Source organism: Pinus tabuliformis, chromosome 3_2 (genome assembly GCF_031772625.1).
Source record: "Pinus tabuliformis cultivar Carrire ecotype Pingquan chromosome 3_2, CPIR1, whole genome shotgun sequence".
Taxonomy (NCBI): Eukaryota; Viridiplantae; Streptophyta; class Pinopsida; order Pinales; family Pinaceae; genus Pinus; species Pinus tabuliformis.
Window position 1 is genome coordinate 1291223641 of NC_142302.1, and position 13735 is coordinate 1291237375.

Below are 13735 nucleotides of genomic sequence, written 5' to 3' on the forward strand. Positions count from 1 at the left end.
CACAACAAAGCATACTCCGCTGCCTCTGGTAGGTTCGGCATGACTCGAGGGAACTAACTGTCTTCAGGCAGCTCCCATGCTACTAGTATTATGGACAGCAAGAGCCATGCATAGTGGAATGGCTTGTTAAGATCTTGTGCCTCATAGTAGTTCGCAAGGAACTCACCACAGAGGTAGCGCACCCAATTAAATTGAACTCCCTCTGCGCATTAGGCCACCAAAGCTACGACTGGTGCTGGCACTTCATCTGCGCAACACTTCCGCATAACCTTCCCTACCAAGAGTTTTGTGGCTACTTTGACTGCAGGGTCCCAGATGCTCGAAATGGTGTAGCCGCGTGACTTCTTTACCACCTTAAATTTTTCTGTCGTGGTCTTCGTGAGGGAATTCTCACTAGCCTTCCCACTAAACATCATTGCCAAAGTTTCCCCTATGTATGGCAACCGTGTGATCCTATGGATTAGCCTATCAGTTATGGGTATTGGCTCCTCCAGCTACAAACACCCATTGTGTACCAAGCACAGGAGCTGCTGATTACCACCATTGTGATGGGTAGGTGGTTGTAATGTGGCACCCATAGTAGGTTGAGCAGTCCTCCCTTATCCACACCTCTCAGCCACTTCCTCGGCTCCAACGCAGTTACTTTAGTGCTTTTGTGGAACACATGGTGCATTAGTTGATCCGTTACTAGGTAAGGAAACCACTTTGTGTCCACTAAATCTCGGTCTTCTAATTTGAAAAGGGGAATACACCCCAAGCACGGTCCTTCGAACACAATTCGTTCTGGCAAGAGGGGTGTATGCAGGGTGACCTTACTCTCATCAATGTCTTTGGCACCTTGGTCTTTCCCTTGTGCGTAGGAACGTACTCAGGCAGCTTAGTGATGGGGTCAGACCCCACAATTTCGACATCCTCCATTTCCACCCCAACATCCTCATCATCCATTGGGATATCCTCAATCTCCTCTTCTTTCGGCTCTAGGTTAATCATCTTTCCCTTTTCATATGCAGTGGGATTATCCTTCTACGGGTGTTTCCTGGGAGATGCATGCACCGGCTGTGGTGGCACGTCTTACTTGCCCTTCTTGATCTTGGGACCCTCCGTGGTCAGGATAGGCCTTAGCCTACGCATACGTCAAGACTTTGGTACTTCAACCAGTATTTCTGTAGGCACAACCTCCAGGGCAGCTCCTTCTGCTGCCATAGCCACCTCTAGAACAACTCCCTTGGTTGTCCTTGCTTCCGTGTTCATAGATTCAGTGGGCGTCGACATAATGCTACGTAATAACTCTTGATTTGCCTATGGAAATGTCTCAAACATAGAACTTGCTAGAAAAATTTCGAAGGTTTCATGTTTCATGTGTGCCTGAGAGCTTAACAACTAAATTCTCAAAATGCCAAGTGCTTTTCGCTTGGCAACCACCTAAAATTTATAGGCACTCTCAAATTCAAATCCAACCGTTCCCCCCAAAATCAGTTCATTAATTCTAGATTAGCGACAGATTTTTAGAGATCTAGTCCATAAAGTCCAACTTAAATGTCGCACCCCTGCTCCACTTGGCCATTTTTTCGTTGTCAAATCATGAAAAGTGACTTTAATGGTCACTTTCCGGTTGCTCTGCATGGTTGCTTCCTTGGTAACATAGCCGCCTGCAACCTTCTGTGGGCATTATGACATATCTTCGTTCCGCGCAGTTTCTTGATCATGCAGCTGTCCAACCCGGGCAATGTATTTTATAGTCCCACACTTCCTTTCAACTACCTGGAGCATTAGGACTATGATTTCCTCATATAGTCACCTAGCTAGATCATCAGTGTATGGTTCCAATCGGCTACCATTCACCTTCCTTGGGAAGGGTTCTCCATTTAATTTCACCAACTGAACTGCTCCACCATCAGTAATCTCCTTGATAACATATGGCCCTACCCAGTGCATCCTAAATTTCCCTGAAAATTTATCAAATTTACTGTCATATAATAAGACCAGATCATTTACCTTGAAGGTGTGCAGTTTGATGTGCCAATCATGCCATGCCTTTTCTCGCACCTTTTGAATTTGTGGATGAAATCCAACTAGAAATCGGTCCTCCTCAAGTTTTGCTAGCTCCACAAGCTTGTCTTCGAGGGCTCTGTAGTCCGCAATTCCTGTGAGTGCCACTATGCGGAGACTAGGTACAATGTATTCCATTAGCATCACTGCTTCTACACCATACACAGGTATGAAAGGAATTTTCCCAGTCAACTTCTTGCAATTCGTTCAGTAGGCCCATAGCATCGCTGGTACATCCACATCCTAGTCATTTCTCTGAGCATTATAGACCTCCGTCAGTGCATTCTCTAGTATCTTATTGAATGCTCCCACCATTCCATTGGCTTGTGGGTGATAAGGCGTACTCTTCTGATGATACACCTGAAATTCTTTTGTCAATGCACTAATTGTTTCATTAAGAAAGTGCGTGTTGCAATCGCTTATCAAGATCTTTGGATAGCCGAATAATGTCAATACATATTCAAAAATAAACTTTGTTGTTTTCATGCCTGTACAGTCCTTCACAGGCTGCACCTCTACCCACCCAGTCAAGTACTCAGTCACAGTGATGATGTACCGTGTACTTGTCCTCTTTCCTTGAGGTTGAATTGGACCCGCAAAGTCAATCGCCCATTTCTTGAATGGTTGTAACGTCACCTACGACATCAGAGGTATTTCATCCCTCCATGATGGCTTGTTAGTCCTTTGACATGTGTCACATACCCTACAATATGCCTTCGCATCGTTATGCAGGGTTGGCCACCACAACCCAACAAGTAGAACCTTTTGTGCTATTGCTTTTCCTGCATAATGTCCTCCTGCAGCTCCTCCATGAACCTCCACGAGAATGCTGCTTCGTTCAAAGTTAGGTAGATAATGTCGCAATATTTTGTCTAACCCAATTTTGTACAAGTTCCCTGCAATGATAGAGAAGTCTGTCGCACACACCACTAACTCCTTCTGTTGGCTTGTATACCTTTCTCGAGCAGTTCCCGTCATCGATAAATGTATGATATCTTCAAAGTGACTGTTTGCGACACACTGCAAAGAGCTGCACGTGAGGAAACCCCTCCTCGAAATTACTAGGTTCCTGTCCCATTTCAATGCGTAGTAGATGATCAGGTCCCACATTTAGTCATCTTGGCCTCACAATAACTTCAAAGTCATACTCCTGGAACAACAACAACCATATGAAGATCTTACCCCCAAACACAGGCTTATTGACTAGGTATTTCAACGTAGAATGATCCATATAAATCTCAAAATGTCCACCCAAGAAATAGTGCCCAAATTTTTGGAGCACGTACATCATGGCTAGTCATTCACGCTATGTAGTGGAATAGTTCCTCTCAAACTTGGATAGCTTCCTTCTTGCGAATGCAATAGGATGGTCCAATTCCCCCTCGCCTACCTATGTCAGCACGGCCCCAAGTGTAATACATGAGGCATCCACGTGCACATGAAATTACTTCTTCCAATCCAGGAAGACCAGGATTGGTGCAATGACCATTTTCTCTTTCAGCACATCCAATCTCTTCTGGCATTCGTCAATCCAACAAAAAGTAGCATCCTTTTTCAACAACTTCTCCATGGGCACAGTGATCTAGGCATAGATCTTGATGAACTTCCTATAGTATCCGGTATGCCCTAGAGTTGCATGCAGTTGTTTCACATTCCTTGGCACCTCCAAGTTGATTATCACCACGATCTTCATGGGGTCTACCATCAATCCTTGTCTGCATACCACATGACCCAATAGGATCCCGAAAGGGAGACAAAATAGACACTTCTTTAGATTGAGCGCGATTTGGTATCTTCGACATGTATCTAACATCAAGCGCAGACTTTCCACATGACACTTGACCAATCCAAACACTGTCTAATCGTCAAAGTATACCTCCAGAAACTTATGAATGGAGCCTTTGAATGCCACAATGACTACGTGCAAAAATATTACTGGCGCATTCATTACGGTGTACTAAAAACATCCCCATTTAGTCATGAAGTTCATCTTGTTTCTATCCTTAGGCATGATTTTGATCTGATGGTACCCAGAGAACCCATCAGTGAAAGAGTATGCTTGTTGGCCACCTACATTATCCAGGACCTCATCAGTGAATGGGGTTGGGAAAGGATCATGTACATAAACATCATTCAGCTTCTGGATATCCACACATATCCTTATTTCTTATTTCTATTTATTTTCCTGAACCACTATTGGGCTTACCCAATCAGATTCTTCCATTGGTTCAATAATTCCTTCCACGAGCATCTTACCTAACTCAACGCAAACCCTTTCCTTATACTTAGGATTAAGGCAGTAAGGTCTTTGTTTCATAGGTTTTGCATCCAATTTTAGGGTGGTCTTCATGACACCTAGGTCTCCTATTATCCCTTTTCAATTCGAAAACTTCATGGGGAACAAATCATGATATTCACGGAGGAGCTCAACAACCTTGTCTAGTGTCAAATCATCTCAATAGTCCCCAATATTTGCAAATTTCGGTTCCGCCTCTATGCCAATGTTGAACTGCCTAGTTTTCAGCAGCACAGTTATGTCTGGATCCTCTATCTATGGACCTTCAACCTCGTGGTGACCTTCATTTTCCAAAATATTAATCTTTCTGGGATCCTCATCATCTTCTTCAGTGGTCACATTATAGCATTCCAGTGCGTGACTCAGTTGGGTAGTACAATTAGATTGGACCAGGTCCAAAGGATCTTGCGATATCCTAAAGATCATTGATTTAACCTCTTGTAGTGCCATGCCAATATAGTCAAACCCATCCTCAAAGATGAACGTCATTATAAGTCACTAGCACAAGATGTCCCACTCTTCAGTGCCATGGCAGAGCTTTGTTTCCAAGTACCAATCATTGGTATGACGTCTAGGGTATGACAAAACAGATGCACCCATTCAGGCTGGGGCTCCGTTCCATAAGCCTTAGTCCATTTGGCTATGTGATCACACAGATCATTCCTTCCATCATACTTATCTATCATCCGCACTTATGGGTTCCCAAAACGTATTCTCATCATCCTCCTATAGTCATGCCAATCACCGCAATTATCCTTGTGCGTACCCCACCACCTTGCGGTTGTGGCACACAGTACCCAATACAAGGCCTAGAAGCAATGTTTCTCTGGAACTTCCCTCTCAAATGCATCCAAAAAGCAATCAACATCTGTTAGCCCATCATAGTGAGGCAGATCTCTAACCTTGTATGACATGCAACACAATGACTTGGTCATCATATTACGACATAGCGTAGAGACTTCATGCAGCCAGTTCTTCTAGCACTCTAGTTCTTCATCTAAATCTGACGTGCAGGAGATTTCGTGGTCCCATGCAATATGTCAATCTGTTGTAGGATTTATCCAATCCTGGTCTCGTGCCATTATCCTGTAAATATGGTCTAGATCATCATCACTTTCATAATCTTGGACGGGTTATGTATAGTGCGATCCTTATCTAGGGTCTAGTGGCACCACTACATGGAGGGACTTCTTTTCAAAATCATCTTTTTCTTCTTTAGGTCAATTACCCCATTCATGTCAGTGGCCCAATCAATCCAAAGGAGTGCAGGGTAGGGATTGTTATCATCCATAATCTCTATTACTTCAAAAAATCCACCAGTGCGTTCATGCCCTCGATGTCAAATGTTACCCCTTGCAGCCTCCCCATTGGGATAATTTTCTGTTGATTTGCCATTCTTAATTGGATCGGAGACCACTAGAGTGCAGGTCTCCCCATTCTTTACCAAGTCTATTTTGGCAAAACGTTCATGTCGGACACCAGATCTAGGATAACTTGGTCCATTTTGTATTCCCCTATATGCGCAGTGAGTCTCATCTCATGCCCGATCCTTACCTTTTTCTTACCAAGCTTCCTGACCATGCATGGTTCACCAGTAGTGCCATCCTTACTAGCACACCGATTGATCAGTTCTTGCAAGCCCTTCACAACCTTACTATCGCGGAGTTGTTTCATGCAGGTCTCCAAGAATGTGGTAACCATGGATGGGTCCATTTCTTCAATTGGTTTCTCCTGACTTCCTGAGGTAGAGGCCTCAACAAAGATTTTCTTTTCTTCCATAAATGTTTCTTTTGCTCGCTCCAGTCCAAACCCAATCTCTTTTTCTGGTGCTTTTCAGAACCACTTGCCTTCTCGAGGCTGCTTGCCTTTATATTCCCCCATCGTAGTTCTACTTCGCAGCATAATGTTTACCTTAGTATCTTCCTCGCGAGGCTCAGCCCTCATCTTTTGGAGGTTCTGCGTCAGCTGCGGAGGCTGCACTCCCTTTTTTCAAATCTTAGCTAATAATATTGGACAATCCTCATTGCATGGTCAAACTAAGTACAGTAGTGGCATGAAAATCGTGTCGGATTTGGACAGTCCCTCATGTAGCGTCCTCACCATCCACAATTGCAACAAATTAGCTACCCTTGGCCTCTACCAAGCACTTCTCCACCTCGGCCTCGTCTGCACTCCTAATACTCGCCTCGCGTTCCCCCAACACCTTGGTCCAGAGGCCATGATTCTACCTGCACCGTGTATGCAGGTGTCCTTTCCATCATTAATTCGTAACTTTGGAAATTGCACTCATCATGACCTACTAATTGGTAGAAATTTCAAAAGAGTTGTTGTGGTGTCTCTACAAATTTCTGTAGCAAATGGAAATTGTCAGTCCCATGCGTCCCAACCACTTGGCATATATTGCAGCATAGCTTGGACCCTGTACTTGACTCTGCTGTAGCCTATTACCATAGAGGAATTGTTACCCCTGCTGAAACATAGTTCGTGAAGACTGGGCAGTGATCTTTGTCATGCCCCTGACCCTTCCATTTTAGGCACCAAACTTCTTCACGTGCCTCTGGCCAAGCTATTATGTCCTTCTTCAGGATTTTCATTTTGAGACAAGGTTTTGCAACTACGCATGAATCTTCTAAACCCCCAGATTAGCATCCTACATTGGTGTCTCATGCCTGGGTTCCAATCTTCCAAAGCTTCTGCCTGGATTCTAATCTTCTGGTGTGATAGTGCAACCCTTAGGTGGGGAAAGAGTGAGGATACAAACCATTCACGATGTTGACCATCAGTCAGGTTCATGTCGGCCTCACAAATCATACACTTCAACCTTTGGTCCAAATCCCAGGGTGTCTCCCCAGGCTTCATCATGATCTCCTTGAACCCCACAGTTGACTATGCTTGAGACTTAGGTCTACTGAATTCTCTATTCATAGCCTGGATATCTTCAAATGCAGACATTGGGTTATCAGTACTGTACTTAATGTACCACATTAGTGTGTGGTCCTGGAGAGCACTAACCAACATGGATTTCTTCATTTGGTCATCTGTGATACACTGATCTTCCCATACAGCCTTCGCAATGAACCAAAACTTGTCTAAATCTTCATTTCCTATGCCCTTGAATACAGGTAGTTTTATGGAGTTTGCCATGTTGAAAAATAGTGGAGGCGGGGGTGGTGTGGGTGATGGGGTGAGAGGTGGGGTTGAGGATGGAGGTAGTGTGTATGGATGGGATGAGGATAGAGGTGGTGTAGGTATTTGCAGGAACCCTTGTCTTATTAGTTGAACAATGCTCAGTGGAGAAGACTGGACTGCTCCTTCGTCGTCACTCAAAGAAGGTTGGTTTAGGGGCTATACTCAGGACCTTTTCTCCCTCCATCCTTGAAAGACTTTCTGCTTCGCATAGCTCCAAACATCAAGGTAGCCGCATGACCCACTATTCACACAAGAGCATATTAAACCAAGTATTTAGTGACTTTAAATACTTACCTTGTGGTACTTTAAAGAAGAAGCACTCGACTTTGTTGTAACTGACAGAGGTATCGACTGCAAACTCTATCACAAATCCTCCCATGATGTGATTGAGCCAATGGTCGACAGCACACATGATCTTATCTTCAGAAGCTTCCAACCTCCTTACTAACTTCGGTGTCCAAGCAATCGAATTATCAAGCCTCCACCTTCCTTGGCTGTTTTCCAACTTTGCAATCCACTCGGATAACTCAACCGGGAAGGAACATAAGAATATTTCGTGTATTTCTGTGTATAGGTATCTTTCCAACCACTATTCTTTCGTCAATCACAGATTCATTTTTTCTTGTGCCACGAATTCATGGATCTTTCTATCCAATCAATTTTCGATCTCTTTCTTGGTTGGATTCCAATGATACGAAATCACACATCTCGTTATGTAGATCTCAGTCCTGAAAATGGAACCATTTGCTGGCTTGATGGGCCCTAACCCAGGTTTAGCATTAGGCAGCCAAGAGAATCCCCACACTACTGGCCTGTTTGGCATCAGTTCGCGGAGTGCAAACCGAAGTCTCACTCGAAGTAGTATGGGGGGATGTAGGAACCAAGTTTCCACACCCTGAGATGGTTGCGATATCAGTTTTCTACCTTAATCCATGCCTCCACACAGATCAATACGCCTTTAGACTTATCAATATATTTCCTCTTCCATCTTCCAGAACCTCTGCGAAGGTGTTCGACTATTCTTTGTGAAACCCTAAACAATGATTTAGGAACTTACTCGCCTATGTAACTATGTTACTGTCTCATTTTCCTAATTATCTTATTGGTTAGCCAACTTTACCATGCAATTAAGATTACCCTCACGTAAACATATATTATTACTTGTGTTCAAATAACATATAGAAACATATACATTCACACATCAATTTAACATTATAATGTAAATCCAAAACTTAACATATCATAATTGGATGCAATAATCAGAGACAGAAAACACAATGATTCCATAATACTTATCTTTATTTATGATTCAATTTCCCAGTACAAATTCTATCCTCCCTGTGCACACAACTGTAGGGATCCGCACACTTAACTGCGGACTTCCAACCTAGGCCTCTGCGCACTCAGCTACAGAGCCTCTTCCTATGCTAAGACTCTCGCTCTTAGCTCACCCAAACTTACCAATGACTCATGACTTCTAACTTACTTACTGTACTCTCTACTTAGATCTTCTAAGACTTCCCTTTTTATACAATCCCATGGTCCATGGACCATGGGTAGATCTCCAAAACCAACACAACTTATCTAGACTAGGGCAGAAAACCATTTTAACTTTAGACATATTCGTGCTCTGCGACCACAAAATGTGGAGACTTTACATTTATTTACAGAAAATTCGGGCCTTATTCCCCAAAACTTGGGTCTTTAACCCCAAAATTAACCCATACGGGACCCGTTCCCAACACTTCACTTGTCATAATTTTGGTCATAAGGTTGCTCAATGTGTTCCTTATAAACCTATCATGTCTAGAGAAGAAAAAAAACAAAAGAATGAGACTAGGTTAAAGAAATATTGTTACAATACCTTCTCACCTCTTCAAGATGAGTATAAATGTTCCTTTTGCAAGAACTTTTGGCATAGAAAAACTGAATGCAGAATAAAAATACAATCAACTCTTCAGAATGAAAAAAAACAAGAACATCTAAGGTATGGAAAAAGAACCATAGAATCTGAGAATTATGGTTTAGCTTTATATGCAGGAGATCAAGAAAATATGTGTTACATTGACAATGGATGTTCAAAAAATATGACAGGTGATAAAGATAAGTTTATGTCCTTTAGTGAAATAAAGAAAGAAAAGAATATAACATTTCGAAATAATTCACTTACTTCTTTGAAAGGAAAATGAACTGTTTTTCTAAAATAAAAAGTTAAAGATAGAAATGTTTTGTTTTTTGATGGATTAAAGCATAGCTTATTGATCAAGGGCATAGGTGGGTTTTAGATCAAATAATTGTGTGTTACGAAATCTCGATACATGTAATATCATAATAAAGGGAACGAGAACTTGAGGTAATCTCTATGTCTTGGAAGGAAGTTTAGAACACTGTTACTTAAGCAAATAAGAAGAAAGTTGGCTATAGTACAAAACATTGGTACATCTAAGCTTCATTCAATTACTTAAGTCAAGAAGAATGGGAGCAATTCGTGACTTGACTAACATATCTCTACTAGAAAATACCAAATGAAAATCATGTCAATTTGGTAAGAAAATCAGGGTGCATTTAATGCCAAAGAAGGTACTTCAAGTAAGCTACTTGAACTTATTCATATTTATTTTTTTGGTCCTATGAGAAACAAGACCCCTCGAGGGGAAAAATACCTCATATTATTCATTGATGATAATGCATACTTATGTGTTAGATTGCCTTATTAAAACATAAAGATGAAGCATTTGATAAATTTAAAGTCTTCAAAGCACTAGTAGAGAATGAGTTAGGTTTGAAAATAAAATGTCTTAGATATAATAGGGGAGGAGAATTTATATCAGATGATATTTTCGACTTTTGTGAACAACATGGCATCAAGAGGAAATTTTCTATAGCTAAAATTCCTCAACAAAACAGAGTGGTAGAAAGAATGAACAGAACAATCCGAAAAATAGCATGTGTCATGCTTGATGACTCCAAAACACCTCATACATTCTAGGGCAAAAAAACAAACACAACAGTAAATATCCTCATGTTGGTGCAGCTACAACCAGCCTCCAAAATTTTAGCCTACACCAATTTTAGAGCCTCCCTTGAAGATTTTCACTTGGTGACTGCACACACTCGAGTTCAATATATGAGCTCATGTGAGTCTTTACCTCCACCTTGCTTGTTTATTGCATTCAAGTATTTGCATCTTGATGTCTAGGTCATGCTTGCGACCATGTTCTAGTTATGCTCAAATTCTTCGCTTCATATGCGCTTGTTGTGTTTGCTAGGAAAGCATATTTCGCACTCACACATGGAGTCACATTCACTATCCTACAAGTGTCGTCTCGATCAATGAATGATAAATCATGAGTGTTGTGCTTGTCACTTACACCGTCGGCCAGTCATGTCGAACATGTGTGTCTGGATGGTTTCGTCATTTCTTCATCAAGTCATGTGAGTGTGTGTTCGTATGATCACCTATGCATCTTTCGATTGTTCACACACTTAGACATTTTTGCTGATGTTCTGACAACTAGACTCCCCTGTGACAGCTGAACCATCACCCTGCCATCTTCTCTATCGACTGTCAACCAAAACAACATAGAAGCACCAAGCTAGTCTTTTCAAGCTACGTTTCCCACAAGAAATTCAATCAACTCTCATGCTGGCTACCCAGACAGTCAGACATGACAGTAACCCTAGGACTAACTCCCCTCAAAAATTGTGTAGAGGAAACTAACCTCAGCCACTCAACTGATTAAGGAAATTGCACAATGTTCATGAGTATGCCTTCCACCTCCCATCAATCAACTCATCTAAAAAATTTCGCAGAGATGATCAGTAGGCCAACCTCCTGGCCTTAGTTCATTTTCCCTTTCCAGCAGCCACTAGCAGCAGACTACCAATTCCCTCCAAGGGATTACATAGTTTCTGCTACCAGTGACAACAATAGCCAACTGGCAGTTCCCTCTGGGAATTATGTAGTTCTAGCTGCCAATGAACCGAGCAGCCAACTAGCAGTTCCCTATGGGAATTGCATAGTTTTGGCTATCGGTCTCTTGGGTGGTGTTATCACTCAGGTTGTTCCCTTTGACTCCTAAGGGAATACGGTCGAGGTAACCACAGACCAATCTTTGGATCATAGGTCCTAGCCTACCTGCAATCAGAGAGGGCTCTCCCTTTAGGATTTAGCTTTGTTTTAGTACTGTTTAGGCTAGTTATGATGCACTGAATTTTGTTTAATGTTTTGGTTGAATGATGTCTTCTAACAGCTAGATTGTAATCTTCAGGAGATTCAGTCCATTGGGAAATGGAGTCTGTGATTATGTGTTGTTTGAGGTATTGAGTAAGAGTGATGAAACTGCAGGGCCATATGGGTACTCATGAAACAATCTTCGATTTGTGGAATATGGACTATTTCCAGCCAGTGAGAAGGCAATTAAGAATCTTTCACTAAGCTGGTGATATGGAGAAAGGAAATATCACTCAGGAGCAGATCAGAATTCCTGAACAGTATTTACTATGAAAGATTCAGTGTAAATGCGAGCAATTAAGAATTTCACATTCATAACTGATTCTGAAGAAGACATTCATAACAGCAGAGATTGAGTCAAGGGTGTTCAATGAACAAATCCTGGACTATTCTTTTTCTCTAATGCTAAACCTATGAAATATACAGCATAAGTGGATTATGAAAGAACGAAATACATAATAACATGGTTCAGAAAACTTATTGTGACATGAAATAGCTCAGGAATCCTGTAGCAGCAAGCAAGCCCACCACAACACTTCAAACAACTCAGAACTTCAGAAATTTCATTAGCTTCTTGTATTAAAGTCTGAGATTACAGCATAGCTCTTCAGAAGAGAAATCAACAACCCCAATAAGTTTTTGCATGGGGATATATATACAATCGTTTTACAAAATATCTTAACAATGAGTCATTTGCTCAATAACTGTCTTTACCAACTTTCAAAAATAGCAGCTACAATAGTTATTGCTACTTTAAATAAACAATAAATGACTGTTCACTTCTGTCAGAAGTTCTTTGACTTTTGGAGGCAACTGGGTCGGTTGGTGCATCGTATTGATTCTGAGTAATACTCCCTTTACTGTTTTGTCGTGGTCAGGCTATCTCAACCCCGTCATCTACATCTGTCGGTCCTGCTTTGGTGGCCAAATTTGATTGCTGAGTTGGCTCTGTCCACTCCTTTTCCAGTCAGAGCGAATATATCAATTTTCTGAAAATGATGACTTATGATCGATATACAAAAATTTGGTGAAAAACCTGTTTCTTCACAGCAGTGTTTGTATCATGCCTGTCCACCATTCTTGTGTAGGCAGTTGGTGTCTTAGGATTATGCCAAAAGTCTCATCTGCCTTAGTATATTTGTAGTAGTTTGGAGGCACTTCAAAAAGATGTTTGATTTCATTCATAATAAAAAATAAATTCTCTAGTTTGTCATAGAGACTTTGCCCAGATGGAGGCCCTGTTTCCTCTGGGGCACTTGCTGATGCAATGATCTAGTTTATGGCATATGTATTAACCCTCGTGGCATATTTTTCATGAGATAGCAACCTTCCTGCACTGGTTACCAAGTTGGGAAGACCTCTGTCATGTAATGTTGTAATTTTATCAATGAATTTGTTCACCTCTGTCTGCATTTCTTGACACCTTCTGTCCAATGTTTGTACGTGATTTCTCAAAGTAAGCGCTCTCTTTATTAGTAAAATGGTATCAGTTCTGTTAGTGATACCCATTGCTGCCAGCTGGGGGCTAGTGCGATTGTTAAGGACATTGATCATCCTATTGGCTATTTTAGGCATATTGCCTAGAGATGCTCTTGCTCTTTGACTTTCTTTTTGGGCCCTGCCTATGAGATCCATATGTTCGTGGATAGTTTCAATATATTGCCACTGGTCTGTAATAGATTGACCAATATTGGCCCACAGGATTTTCTTGATTTCAACTACAACCTTATCAAGAGAGAGCTCTTTCTCCAGTTCCTTTATTCTCTTCTCAAGAGCCCTTACCTCTCTTGTTTTTTCAGCTACACTCTGCTTTGATTTATCATACTTTTCTTCAATGGCAGCCAATTTATCCTTGCTCTCTTGCAGTTCAGCCATCTGTGCTTCTAAAGCTTCAAGCTCTTTCATCATGTTCTGCATGCTTAGGCTGGGTCCCTGATCTAGTGTTGTTGCTGGCGCTGATACTCCTG